Source organism: Phyllostomus hastatus, unplaced genomic scaffold (genome assembly GCF_019186645.2).
Source record: "Phyllostomus hastatus isolate PE091 unplaced genomic scaffold, TTU_PhHast_1.1 phas_contig_29, whole genome shotgun sequence".
In the NCBI taxonomy this organism is placed as follows: domain Eukaryota; kingdom Metazoa; phylum Chordata; class Mammalia; order Chiroptera; family Phyllostomidae; genus Phyllostomus; species Phyllostomus hastatus.
The window spans coordinates 20,019,026-20,034,420 of NW_025333835.1; the positions used below are offsets into that span (position 1 = coordinate 20,019,026).

At 33.9% G+C, this 15,395-nt stretch overlaps 1 non-coding gene across 1 annotated transcript; it reads right to left on the reverse strand.

The window, feature by feature from the left end:
* Positions 1–1,024: 1,024 nt before the first annotated feature.
* LOC123818963 lies at positions 1,025–1,188 on the reverse strand. Its single transcript, XR_006785739.1, has one exon. It is a non-coding gene; the product is annotated as a U1 spliceosomal RNA (small nuclear RNA).
* Positions 1,189–15,395: the final 14,207 nt, after the last annotated feature.

Genomic DNA, 15,395 nt, shown 5'->3' on the forward strand with positions numbered 1-15,395 from the left:
AGGTAATTGTAGACTGTATAGTAGCTCCTAGAAAATCTGTCTAATCTTTGTTCTGAAGAGAGGTATAACCTATCTTATTTATCCACAAGGATAAAGAACAAATCTGTTCCTTGACCTGGACTGAGGAAGACACTCTCTGCCAAGGTCATTGTTTCCACAAAAGTCCCGAAGTGTTAGTCCAGAGGACAGACTGCTGCTTTTGCTGAAGAACTTTGAGATTCACAAAGGGAATGGTTTCCCAACTCGCACCTCATGCGGCTGTTTAGTGAAGGCAGATTCGTTCATTTGTTTTTCTTTCTTGGCTCCCAGAGAGCCAGAGAGGATTTCAGAACATTTCAAGAAGAAATAAAAACAGCACTTTGCCCTGTTCTGTTCCCTGATTTTCTTGTTTGTTTGTTTTGTTTTTTGTTTTAAGTCACACTCTGTTAATAACTTACTTCTCATTGATGGTAACAATGACTGGGGTTTGGTTTTAGGATCTCATCATTTGGTGAACTCCGTAGGACAAACAATTGAGAACAATGCTTTGTTGAGTAACAGATGGCAAAGAATCCAGTTGTTAGTCTTTTTGTCTATTTATGAGATCAGATCAATTAACTATTTTTTATCCACTAGCAAAAAAACCAGCCCTTGAGATAGAGACAGTTATTGCATTTCAATGTCATCTGCAGATAATATCGTAGAACTGAAAGTGTGGACTGTGTGTCTGGGACTTTGCATGTTTGTAACTGAGAAAAGATTTGCTTTTTTGTGTGTGAAATGCTTTCCTACTTAAATGAAAGGAGCACTATTTTATGCATTTATAGATACTAATAATTGTTTAAGTAAATAAAATATTCTCGTATTCCCATAGAATAAAGAAACCAAATCTTAGTACTGTAAATATGCAGAATTTTTTTTGTGAAAAACAGTCCTTAGAGAAACTGCTAGTTTAGAAACATTTTCAGAATCTATATTCATAGTTAAGGTAAATCTTAAGACTGTTATAATAATTTTGTATGAAATTTTTTCTTCTTTTTTCTTCCAGGGGAGAGCGCAAACACAGTCCCCCACTACCACAAATTGTTCAGTTGTATTTCCCACATTTGGGGAAATTGCAGGGGTCAGCACACCCATAATGCAATGGGTGAGCCTTGCCCCAGGAAAACCACTGTCACAATTGTGCTATCTCCTCTTCCAGCTAAGCATAAAATTTTGTGTGTTTTAAAAAATACTTAATAGCTGCAGGTCTTTTTCTTGAGGCTAATTACATGTACATTTTATTTACTTACAAAAAATTGGTGTTTGTTTCAAATGAAAAGAGTAATTATAATATAATACTTTAATGTTTATAGTAAAAACTTTTATATCACCAATTTATTTGTCGGTGTAAACTATTTCCAAGATCTTTAGGTAACTTAAAATTTTGGGTTATTAAATTGAGTTAATTAATAATAATGTTGGATATTTGAATACTTCCTTAGAAAATTTGAATAATAAAACATTGATTATGAAGCATATATTTCAGTTTACATATGTCCTTATCTCATTTTTATATTCTATAGAGTGACTTTTTTAGTCATGTTAATGAGTCTGCTCATTTTTTCCATTTAAAAAAAGATGTAAGGGAGTTATGTGTGGCTATAAAAAGTTGTATTAAAGTACATTTTTAAGCTTTGCTACTCTGCTAAAATATTTGATTATGACACAATTTTGAGCTTTCTACCCCCCATTTTCTCTGTGAATTAGAAGAAGATATTTTGATTGAAAATTATTCATATAGGTATATGAATACATTCAGAGCAACAGTGACAGAAAAATAGAACCCTGCATGCAAGGTGAAGGAAATAATTTTACTTTTTTTTTCATGGTAGAATGAATAGTTCTGTCCTAAAGGGTAAACACAGGCTGTCTCAGAATATAAAAGAATGTAATGAAAGACCAACTTAAGGAAATACAGCAAATTATAAAAGGCATGACAGGAGAGTATGCCTTGAGAATATTATATGCCTTGATCCATAAGATTTATATTAAATTTTTATTACTGCTATAACAAATTATCACAAATTTAGTGGTGTAAAACACCCCAAATTGATTATTTTACAATATTGGATGTCAGAAGTCCAACCTGGGTCTCAGTGACTTAAATAAAGACGTCAGCACAACAGCATGCTTCTGGGGGTCTCCAAAGGTCTCTGGGGGAACTTGTACCTCTCAGCCTCTGAATGCTATGACCATTTTTGGCCCATGGGTTCCTTGCATCAAGTGATCATATCACTCTGACCTCTCCATCTGTAGATGTGCCTTTGCATCCTGGAGAGTTGCTTGCATCAGCCATAGCTAGAGCATTCATAGGGTTCATCCTGTTTGTTTTCCTTGCTCCAAGACCAATGCCTTGAGCTGACAGTTGAAAAAATTCTAAAACTAGTTTTGAAAATATGTTGTTTGTATAAAATTGCAGAGAACACTGGAAAGAGTGTTTCATGTGGGAGGGTAAATCCAGGTTCTCATTTTCTGTTTGTTCAGAAGTGAACCTCACAAAATACTATGGACAGTATTTTTAATGTTCTATTTTACATGGTATATGAAAAAGCTCCTTTTTATTTTAAGATAGCTCTAGTCCACAATTTAGTAGATTATACTCTTTAAAGATGAAATGAGCCATTCTGAGTTCATATCTGATTCTCACTATCCTCTCAAAAACCAAACACAAATATTTTTGCTGTTTTCTTACTTACAATGGCAATCAATTACTTGTACAGATGCAATATGACTCTGCCCTCTGTGTTACCAGGATATAATTGGGCGAAGTCAATAGTGCAATCAAGGCTAAACTTGGAGTATTACACTTGAAAAAAATGCATTCAATCAGGTATGACAAATGCATATTAAGGAATAAGGGTAAATAATATTTGGAGAAAAATTCTGTAACATCTTACCAAGAAATCTGACTTATCTGGATCATACAGTTTTAGTCTCTCAGTTTTAGAATTCAAAAAATGATTGCTAGTAATTTAGGGACCTTAACAAATCATAAAAAAATCTCAATTTAAGAGAAATTTACTCAAATATATAAATTAACAGTTAAAATCTAATAGACAATGTGTCTTGGGCTTGGATCCTCAACCTCAGAAAAAAAGAATAAATCATATAATTTTCAGAGGCAATCAATGATACCTTTGAAACTTTATACACAGAAGTTAATGATTTGACATTATTAGTTGTCAAAACTGTTCAAGCCTGACTTACAGACAAATTCAAGAAGGCTTATTGAGTTAAGTAACACTCTCATGGAATCTATATGAATAATGAGGCCAAATCTAACAAGAACAGTTTTTATCGTGATCAAGTATAATCTTTGGAGATTCTGATCACAACAGGAGAAACTGTTGTAATAAAAGTACCCACAACTCGGATATAAGTAAAAGAGATTAATGGATATTTTTAATGCAGTATTGGATTTATTTACTGATTTTAAACCCTCTAGAAGCAGAGGAAAAATTGTTGAATTTTGCCTTAAGAGATGTAAATAATATCCATCAAGTAGAGGACATAATCCTAAATATTATGGTTATGGGTTTTAAACATTAGTCAGTTTTGCATTTTACCCAGCAATCTATCAAATTTCATCTCTATCTCTATATCTATTGCCATATATATACTTAAATGTTCTCTAGACTGTTCATGACATGTTGCTGCTTCCATTAATAAATAGTGAGTTAAACATCAACTTTGACAAATGTTTATTTTATATTGGTGAGTATGAGATTCAGTCATGCTCTTTTAAACTTTTGAAAGTTATACATTAAAAATCCTATTTGAAAGTTTTTATTATTACACCAAATTTCAAGATGAATATATTGATATATTGTAGGGTTTTTTAATTTTTTAAAGATTATTTATCTATTTTTAGGCATAGGGGAAGGGAGGGAGAAGGAGAGGGAGAGAAATATCAATGTGTGGTTGCCTCCTATGCACCTCCAACTACGGACCTGGTCCACAACCTAAGCATGTGCCCTGACTGGGAATTGAACTAGTGACCCTTTGGTTTTTAGGCCAACACTCAGCCCACTGAGCGACACCAGCCAGAGCTAAGGCTTTTTAAAATATTTCAAGATCACATATTTAGGATTAGATAGAATAAAGTTTAAATACAGGATTCTGGTTTTTTAGAATATATTTATTTGTGTGTTTTTGTGTATGTGTGTTTATAAATTAGTTTTTTTCTTAATCCCTTTACCTTGTTAACCCAGTAGTTCTATAGGGAGAAAAATTCTGTATGAAAAATATCACCATAACCAATGCTCAATTCATAATACCAACTTAAGGGAAAAAATAGAATTCTAAGAAAACATGTTTAAAAAGATTTCTCCCATCCAAATGATTAGAATATTAGACTCTCAATAGAATGGGTTGAGCTTAGCTTCTAATGTGATTCTAAAAGGTATTTTCAAAAGAGATTATTAAAGTATAAATCTGATTGAACACAGTCTGGCACTTGACCTCACACGATACTCTAAGTATATTTGATTGTAAAATCCTTGTTAAAAAATATTTTGGATTAAACACATGTTTTTCTGCTACAACCAACAGGATTTGAGTATTTTTACTATTTTAGATCAACATGCATTTATGTAGATAACTCATGTTAATTATAACAAAATTTTATATTTGGCATTACATTGAGTGAGGACTCAAACTTCATTTATCAAATAAATAAACCATTCACCAACTGAAGATACATTATGCCTTAAAATTATCTTAGTGGCCCCATAAAATATATATTAATATATTTAAAATCAGACGTTATAAAATTTGTCAAAGGAAAACTCCATTAATTAATAACACATTCCCTTTAATAAAATTAATATTTATTAAGCTATTTCTATGTTGTATTTTCCATTAAATGTAGCATACAACACTGATATTTAAAAGTAAGTTCAACCCTGGCTGGTGTAGCTCAGTGGATTGAGTGTGGGCTTCAAACCAAACGGTCTCCAGTTATATCCCTGGTCAGGGCACATGCCTGGGTTGTAGGCCAGGTCCCCAGTGGGAGGTGTGTGAGAGGCAACCACACATCGATGTTTCTCTCCCTCTCTTTCTCCTTCCTTTCCCCTCTCTCTAAAAAATAAATAAATAAAATCTTTTTAAAAAATGGCAATGAAGCCCTGGCTGGCGTAGCTCAGTGGATTGAGTGCGGGCTGGGAACCAAAGTGCCCCAGGTTCGATTCCCAGCCAGGGTACATTCCTGGGTTGCAGGCCATAACCCCCAGCAACCGCACATTGATGTTTCTCTCTCTCTCTCTCTCTCTCTCTCTCTCTCTCTCTCTCTCTCTACCCCCCTTCTCTTCCCTCCCTAAAAATAAATAAATAAAATCTTTAAAAAAAAAGGCAATGAAATATTTGGAGTGTTTCTTTTAAAAATAAAAAAAATAAAAGTAAGTTCAATAACAAAGCTATATAAAATTCCAATAAATGTACTTATGCATTCTTCTCTGTTTAATATCCTATGCATGAGACTACAACTGTGAGTTCACAATTTAACGTTTATTAAAAAAAAAAAACACCTCAAACTGTCGCCTCTTCTAGATGAATTGGTGGATTTTAGGAACTCTGACAGCCCACATTGCCAGAAGAGTGAATGCATATTACACTGATTTGCTGAATATACTATGAAGTAACAGTAACTTCTGAATGGCCTCTGCAGTGTATTTTCATATTTGAAGTGAATGGGATATAGACTGTTCTTGTACTACATCACAAGAATGACTTTCTTGGGATTAGCATAATGCAATTCTCTGAATCCTCCTTTCGATTTTACTGTTTCTATGTGCCTGTTTGTTTATAAGAAAGCACTATCATTCACTCCAATTCATTAAAGAAATGCCTAAGCAGCATAGTTCTGTATAATTTTGAGCATCATTTTAAAAATTGTGCATGATAAAACTGGATTCGTGCAATTTTTTATTCAGCTTTAACACTTTCCATTGAGATATATACTAGATTTATTTCAGGCTGATTATGCCAAAATATGATCAAACTGCTATAAAAGTATGTAAAAGAAGCTACACTTTTTTTCTTTAATGGGTTCATTTTGATATGAATATTGTTTGTTATTGGCTAACAGGGAAGATGTTTTGCTATTTTTATTATGGAAAAAATTATATTCAACTGCTATGTAGCATTTCACTACAAAATATAGCTCAAAAATAGCAAAATACAGTACCAACTAGAGTGCACACCATGTCTTACCTTAATATTATGATTAATTGTCGACAATGTAGACAAAATGCAATATATTGTTTTAAATATTCAGAAGATCAGTATTCATTAGGCAATTATCTGGATTAATTTTGAATACTGTTTTATGCTGTTTACCTTTTCTTAATTTTCAATTATAATTCATATACAATATTATATTGGTTTCAGGTGTACAATATATGATTAGACATTTATATGCCTTATAAAGTGATAACACTAATGAATCTCGTACCCTTCTGGAACCATACATAGCCATTACAACACTATTGACTATATTCACTATGTTGTTCTTTACATCCTTGTGACTATTTTTATAAACAGGCAATTTGTTTAGAGTTTATCTTTGATCAAGTATTTGTCATTTAATTAGCTTTATTGTTAACTATGTTTCCTGTACCTAATATAATTTTGTAGAAAACTATCTAAATCATATCTTCAAAGAGTCCAAATGTTTGTATACTCGTGTCTGAAGCTGCACACATTTTCTGATAAAAGGCTCTTTAAATTCAGTTGATAGAGTGCCAGTGGACTCATGGTAGCTACTTCAAAGTAGTGGAGAATTTGAAAATAATATATGAAATCAGGTTCAAAATAGGATAACATTACAATGTTACTTGTTAGCCTTTTGTTCCAATAGACTATTAATTGCTAAACAAGAGTCAACTAAAGTCATCTAGCTTTAAACCAAAGATGATGACTTTTTCCCCTCCTTACCTATAGTTTTAGATAGTCTGTGTGGATTTGTTAATATTTCTTGTATGAACTTCTGCTAACCTTGTGTGACTAATTCCAACATTAGCTTACCTGTGTCACAGGTTGATTACAAGTATGTCTGCCTTCATGTTAGGCAGGCATATTTATTATATGCATTGTATGAAAAAAACCCTGCCCTTTATATAAATTGTGTTTGTGATATAAACACACAAACACAATTACAAAGAACACAACTACAACAGGTTATAATATGCTTGGTAAATTAATCTACTCCAAAAATATTAATAACTATTCTGTAGCAGGCATTGTTTTAAGAACAGGAGCTCAGAAGATAAGCAATTATGAAAACACAGTAAAGGTATTTACTCTGAGTTAGGGAAATGTATAGCGGTATTATTTGGTAACTGACATTTCAATTTATTTCAGAAAGTAGAGCAAAATTTTTCTCAGAAACTCAAATGATAAGAGCAAGGTTCTACCAAGAGGATGAAAAGATGTAGGAAAAAACGAAAAGAAAAGGTGTAGTAACCTGGATTTTCATAGATTATAGGGCTGATAAGTAAGAATTATAAATGAATGGTGCCATTATTGAAAGAACAGTGTTTTAAAAATGAGAACTAGAAAGCCAGCAGAATTTGAACCCCCCTTTCTGAACCTTTAACACATGAATAACAGAATGGAAGTTTGGGTACTAGAGAAAGATTTAACTAGAGAGAGGAAATAGAGAATTTATTTTAAGGGTTATAAATGTTAATAGTTCATGAAGGGCTAAATATTTTTTAATTTTTTAAGTTTTTGAGGGGCTAAATCAAGGAATAGACCTGGATGTTCAAAAACTGTGGAGAGCTCATGTATTTTTGAAAAAAAAATATAAATTTTCTATAAATAAGGAGGACTAAAAATTCAAAGAGAATGAAAATTATATGTTGGACACTATGAGTAAATGCAAATTAAATAATAGGATATTAGTACGTTTGTAGGGCAAGTGGAGGCAGTCTGGCTTCCTCCCCCAGGTGTCTGGGTAGCTAAGGGGAGCAGTGTTCCCATAGCCTTGGAAGGGCCTGATAACTAGTGTTCTCATAGCCTAATAAACTGTTCCCATAATGTGAAGTGGGCTCACATGCGCAGAATTGCATTATGTTATACAATGTTCTGTCAGTTTTCCGGCTTTGTTCCCCTCTAGTACTTAAACAGGCAGGGACTCCCTGCTGGGAGCGATGATGATGAGAGACACGCAAGGGGGCAGGTGCCATGATGGGTACCAAGCTGGGGAGCAAGGGCCACGACATGAGACTTGGAGATATATGCACAGCTTGCAGTGTGCGTGGCTTGCCCACCCATGAATAAAGGCTGCCAGACACCTCAACAGCTCCGTGAATATTTTTGTGTCTGCACGAATAACATGAACCTGCCTTGAAGGGTGGCAATGCAACGTTTAACATATAAGTAAATTTAGAGTGAATATTGAAATATTACTTTATCATTCAACTTTAAAAATTTGAGACAATTTGAATATATTAAAATGTAGTGAAATAATGCTCTAATGCTTCTTTTTCAGAAGGCAAATCAGAAATAAATATTTTAGGATGTTCATATTCATTAAGCTAGTTGTTCTAACTACATGAAAATAGCTTTAAAAGATAATCTAATTCAACCAAATATTTATGTACTGATTATTATTATTATTTACTTTACTAGGAAATTAGGAAACAAAAACCAAATATCCTAAATGCATTAAAATATTTACTGCAGTTAAATATGGTATAACCATATATGGAATTGTTATATAAAATAGGAAATTATACAAAAATTAAAACTATGTTTAAAATAACTTTATCATATATATGATAATACATGAGAGATAAATAGCAGGACTCAAAACTTTAAACACAGCATTATATCAAGTATATAAATATTACATATATGTGATACAGTCACATACCCATTTATTGGTAATAAGATTTTTTGTAATCTTCGCATTTTTTTAGTTTGATATACTTCCTTAATTTTCTACATGGAATATATACCATCTCTAGCGAAATGAACGAACTACCATTTTAAAGGTGAACTTAGAACAAGATGTCTGACAGCACTGTGGCAGTTGAATTTTTGTTGTTTATAGTAAGTACAGCACAATACTGGAAAGCAGACCAGGAGGAGACCAATGGAAATAGCCTCAGGTATATTAATGATTCTTCACTGTAAAGCATTATTTCACATTATCTCTCTAAAGTCTGTTTTCCAGATAACATTTAGTTTGGGCTGTGGGCATATGAGACAGCTGGGTTTATGTTTGATTGTAGATTCTTCCATGTCCTTTCTCAGTCAAGGCAGTTTGGGTGAACACATAACACAGCACAAGCTGTGATGGAAGAACATCCTGACAAGGTTGAGTTTTACTGAGCCCTTGAATCCTGGAAAACAGAGAAGGTTAAGAATATTGTATTTCAATGCTCTGCCTTCCTTTCCCTATTGCAACAAGCTCTGTTCCACTCCCCCAAAGATCCTTCTGATGGGGGACTCAAATGTTAGAAAAATGTGGGTTTCAGGCAATAGCTAATAAGCTTAGCAATCAATGTGTGTAAAAAGCTATTGTTCCAGGAACTGAAGGTATGTTCCACACCACCTCCAGGAGACCATAAGTCTTCCACCTTTGTGCCTTAGGAGGACTGCAAGTAATCAGGATGGGATCTGATCCACTGAGCTCCAGAGTGAGGTGACCACCGCCCAGGGCATGGATGAAGATCATACCCAGGGCACAGAGGAAAGAATGCTGCAGCTGTTTATCTGATTAACTTCTTCCGTGAATTCCAAACCCCTTACCTATACCTTGCTTCTCTTATAAAAAGGGTTGGTTTAAAATGTAATTTAAGACATCTGTTAGGGCAAAAATCCACCGTCTCAGATCGCTGACCAACTGAATAAAGTGCCCATAAAGACTCAATCCCTGTCTTTGCTTATTGGGTCTGGTACGTGACAGGCAGCACAAATGCTGGCTTTTCCGGCTGCACTTTCAGATAAAGTATCTCTTTATAAGTTTAGGTTTGTTTTTTGATTGGCAACATGTTAGCAAAGAAATTGTGACTCAAGGAGATAACTACCAGTTCTTATACTTCTTCTTTTTAGCTGTGTCATTTCGGTATTGATTTGTTCCAAAACATTTTTCCCCTTAGATATGCTCTACTAAAAGTTTCTTGAAATGGGTTAAAACTGTAGACAGAAAAAAGGGATTCTATGGAAAGTAACCTCACAGGGTTACTGATCATAAATTCCTGAGTGGGCAGGTGATGGTGAGTAGTCATGCCCCAGGCCTATCACTTCTTTGGTGAAAAGGTTTTAAGCAAGCCCCGTTCATTCTTGTGCATCTAGGTTAATACACCTTTGAAAAACTAGAAGTAATACCCCTTGAAGGGGGGATTAATTTTCTTGAGAGCACTTAATCTTGTTAACTATTTTGTAATTCAATCCCTGCCTTGCTCTCTCCAATCTTCCTTAAGTCTCCTCAATTTCAAATGCATAAAAGTAGTTGCAACACTGTTATTCTTGGGAGCATTTGAGTTATTGCTTCCCCACCTTGTCACCAGTTTGGCTCAAACAAAAACTCTTAACAGTTTCGAACATTTCTTACATCAACTTTTATCAGTTACTGCTTTGTAAGAAATGTCTAAACCTGTAGAGAATTTATACATTTTATAAATGTATTTGAGTCAAACAAACATCATATGCTGGGAAGCAAGATTTCAAATGCTTCCAAGAATAAAAGTTTTGTAGCTTTTGTTTTCATTTTTTATGGTATTTTCATTCATTACCATTTATCCCCCATATACCCTCTTCTCCCTCCATCCATTCTCCTCCCTGCTGCAATCACCGCACTGTTGTCTGTGTCCAAAGGTTCTTTTACTTTTTTGCTCCATCCTTCCACCCCACTCTGGAGCTGTCAGCCTGTTCTCTATGTGTCTGTCTCTATTTTGCTTGTTAGTTTACTTTGTTCATTAGATTTTATATATGAGTGAAATCATATGCTACTTGTCTTTCTCTGACTCGTTCATAAACCCGACAGCTTTTTTTATGCATTTGAAATTAAAGAGGGAATTTAAGGAAGACTATAGTTAGAAATTTATGATCGGTAATCTTATGAAGTTACTTTCCATAAATCCCCCTTTACATCCACAAAATAATTATTGCATTATATCTCCAAAATGCATAACCAATAATATTTTATATATTGGTATTGATGTAAATAGTATATATTAAATAAAATATATAAATATTAAATAGTTTTGACATATCCACATGTTTTTTAAATCAAATGGAGAAAAAAGGTGAAAAATTAATTCAAAAAATTTATTCACCTCATTTTTTATCAAAAAATTGAAATTCAAGTTAATATTTTATATATTTTACCTTTTCTATCCTGGATATATGTGATGCTAGGAAAATTTTAACCTATTTGGGCAAGCATTTGATGTAAAACTTTACCATCTAAAACTATTTCTGAAACATCATTAAACATTTAGAGATTTTTTTCACACTCATTCAATGTTTGTCCTGCATTGTGTATAAGAGGGGCAATTTATTATACAGGGAATTTGAAAATGCATGCCGCCTGACTCCTGCCTTGGAGGCGCAGATACAATGATGAGAGAGGGAAACATGCTGAAACCTGTAATTATAACACAGGGAGATCAAGCGGCTTGTAGTAGTCACTATGACAGGTTTTGAAGGTAGTAAACAGCACACTTATTTATGGAAGCTTAAGTGTTCAAGTTGGTGCACGAGTTACTATCTTGCTGAGACTAAAACTCCTCATCTGTACAATGGGGATGATAGAAAAATGGGGCACCTAATACAGTCTGGCTCCAGTTCTTACCATGTGATAAGTATACTTGGGGAACACTAAGATAATGTGCCATCGGGACACAGGAAGAAGCACTTGATTTTGCCTGAGAAGGCTTGCTGAAGACATTGTGTTGGTCTGTACCTGGAAGGTGTAGGGGAAATAGGGTTAGTCAGGCTCCTTCACCCAGGTGTCTGGGGAACTAAGATGAACAGCATTCCCATAGCCTTGAGAATGGGCCCATATGCACAGAATCATGCTTTGTTGTATTATACCTTGGCAACCTGCCAGCTTTGTGTGCATTTAGCATATAAGTGAGTTGGGACTTCTCGCGGTACTACACGCAGCTTGCAGCATACCTGGTTCGCCCCACCCTTGAATAAAAGCACATCAGACCTCCCTCAGCTCCATGAATTTTCTTCCCTCTGCCTGAACCCTGAGTGAAACTGCCTGGCCTTAAAAGACTGCAAGAAAAAGGTTTAGAAGGAAACAAAATTTTCGGGCCAGAAAAGGGAGAAAAGGGAACAACTAAACAATTTTGTAAAAGCATCTATCAGACTCAGAAAATATTCAGGTCCTTAGAGCTATGGAATGGTAGAAGCTGTGGAAAGGTGGGCTGAACCAGGATATAAAGAGTTTGTTATTCTATGATTGGGATTTATTATGTGTTGACTACAGAATTCACTAGGTATTTTAAAGCAAATTCTATGCTTTAGAAACAGAAGTTCAATAGCTTGGAGGTTGATAGATTGGTGTGAGGTAAGATCGTAATTGATATGGAAACTCCAGAGTTAAAGAGTTTAGCTTCAGTTATAGTTGATAAGCTTAAGAGATTAATGCAGGTAGAAAGCTGTTCCAGGAACTGGAATGCATGACCTATTTGACTCTAGGAGGTTGATAAGTAATTCAGCTTTGGTTCCTCAGAGAGTCTGCAAGGGTTTGAGATAGTATCTGAGCCACTGTGTCCCAGGGAGGGAACATCAGTGACTCAGATAAAGAATTGTTGATCAGCAAATAAAGAAATACTAGGAAAATTACCAGACTACAACTCTTATCTGATTAACCTTTTCCAAAATACTTTGCCTGCCCTTTCCTTCTTCCTATATAAAGGTTAAGATGAGCTGTGCAGATCCACACAATCTGAATAAAATGCCCATAAAGACTCAATCCTTGTCTCTACTTATTCGTTCTAGTAGTGACAAGTAGCAGCAACACTGACTTTTCTGGTTTCAGAATCAGCTACACTAGTAAGAGGTTTATTACAATCGTCCATGCAAGAGATAGTTAAAACCTACACTCAGTACAAAGAAAAATCAAGAAATGGGAGCAGTTAGAACTTAGCAATTAAACATAAGTAAAAAAAAATTCTAGTATAGATGTAAAGAATTTAGCTATTTATTTTGAGATGCTTTTGAAATATCCAGATGGCTATATCTTATTTGTAGTTTGTGGTAAGTGAAAACCTGACCTGCTGGCTGCTAAAGTGTTAGGAGAGAACTGAGAATTGAAAAATAAACTGCAACTTGTACAATATACCATGACTCTCAAAGTAATTAACCAATCCAGTCAAAAACATAATGTTCTTCAGAAAACATCTATATTTATTTTTTAAACACCAGTTCACTGACAATCACATGGACCATGACAATCAGAGACAAACTGATCTAAAATTTACTCTGCACATGTTCTTGTGCTTGGAGGGATGAATGCGTAAAGGCACAGTGGAGCTCTAACCACACACAGCTTCTGCAGCAACCGGACCAGAACAGTCAATGGGGTTCATTTTTCCTGTTTTTGTCCTACTTCCAACTCAGTACCATCTAGAAAAAGTCAAATATATTCCCAAACCAACCCACAGAAAACTCGCTTCTAGTCATTCTGCTTTACCTTCCCCCGTGCAAACAAACTCCAGTCACTATATCTGAAACATCCCTTTTTTCCCACCACAAAAATGTTTTCTCATTCTTCTGTCAAACTCAAGCCAAGTTTTAATAATTTATTTTTATAAAAGACATGAACAAATATAAATTCTAATGAAATTAATAGCATTATTTCAACTTAAAACCTATAATGTATAAAGATTGATAGAGTATGACTCCCTGAGATTGAAACCTTTTTTTTTATAACATCTAAGGGATCATTTCTTTTTGAGATTGTTATCTTAGCACAAAGATATCTGCTTCAAGTTTTCTTTTCCTTCTTTTTTGAATTAGAAAAGAGTTTGGGCTATCATCTTTTTGACATTTCAATATCCCTTGTCTTCATTGAAAAAAAATTATTGAATATCTAGGATGCTCAAGATTTAAGAAATGCTAATACGAATCTGAAAAGGAAAATCACCTATAAAAAACAACAAGGAAATTTTTCCTTTTTTTTTCATTGCCCAAACCTGAATCTGTTTATACATTCATTGTGAGTATTTAGTGTGGTAAAGTAAAAAGAGTTTACTGGTGATTCAGAGTTTCCCCTCTCATCTTATTGATTGTAAGGGAAAATTAAAACGACTATTAGGCTGCCAAAAAACTTTATCGTTAATGATAATTTGTTAACATAATAAACAATATGGCAAGCTCTAATTTCCAGAATAAGCATAAAAAGAAAAAAGGCAACTAAATTGAAAAACACACCACCTTGATCATTACAGGAAACACAGTACTTGAAATGTATTCAATTCAGAACAAGAATAAGAATCTTATAAATTTACACTATTTCGGTTTCAAGTGGATAGATTTTAACGGAACATTGTATATCACAAAACAACCTTGAGATGTACTCCTTATGTCGTTCTAAAGTGCCTGAGCATGCTTTAGTCAAAATAACAACGATACATAGATACTGCCACAGATCATTTACCCTGTTAAAAGGCTTGATCTCCTTCAAGAGTTTCAAATATCATTCTTACTAATACCTATTTTATTTTGTCAATCTTTTTGTGTCTAATCAGAGCACAAAGTATATGGGTGGAAAGAATGTAACAATAAGCATCAATAATAAAACTTATTTTATATTAGTTGACCAAGCTGAAATAACAAATACAGTGTAACCACTGTCCCAAGCATTTTTAACCAAAATAAGCAAGCATCACCCTTGTTGCCAGATTTAGTATATGGTTTTATAAAATGTATTCTTCTCTATGTTTGCTCTCTATTTCAAATGCTACCATAATTTTTTCAAGTAAATTTCAGCTTTATAGATGATGATGAGGATGATTTTGATATTAGTACCATATTCGAAAGTAGAATAAAAACACACTTGTTTCAGTGATAAATCTCATATTAGCTCTAAAAATGCTTGGTGATCAAATTGCATTTGAATTTTAAATTTTAGAGTCCTTCTCTGCACCGCCCTTATTATACACCACTTTTTGGTAGTGACATATACATAGGTCAACAATACATAATCTATTCAAGGATGGTTATCCCTGAACTATAAACTTCTATGAAAACATATAATTTTTATATTCTTTTTTTACTACAGTTTATATCTCTAGAAAATATTTCATTGTACTTCCACATAAAGACTATTCCTAAAATACGAAATTCACAAAGTCAGGGAATTTTTTGCATGCTCTTTCCACAGTTGATTTTTATTAAAGTCTGCATTT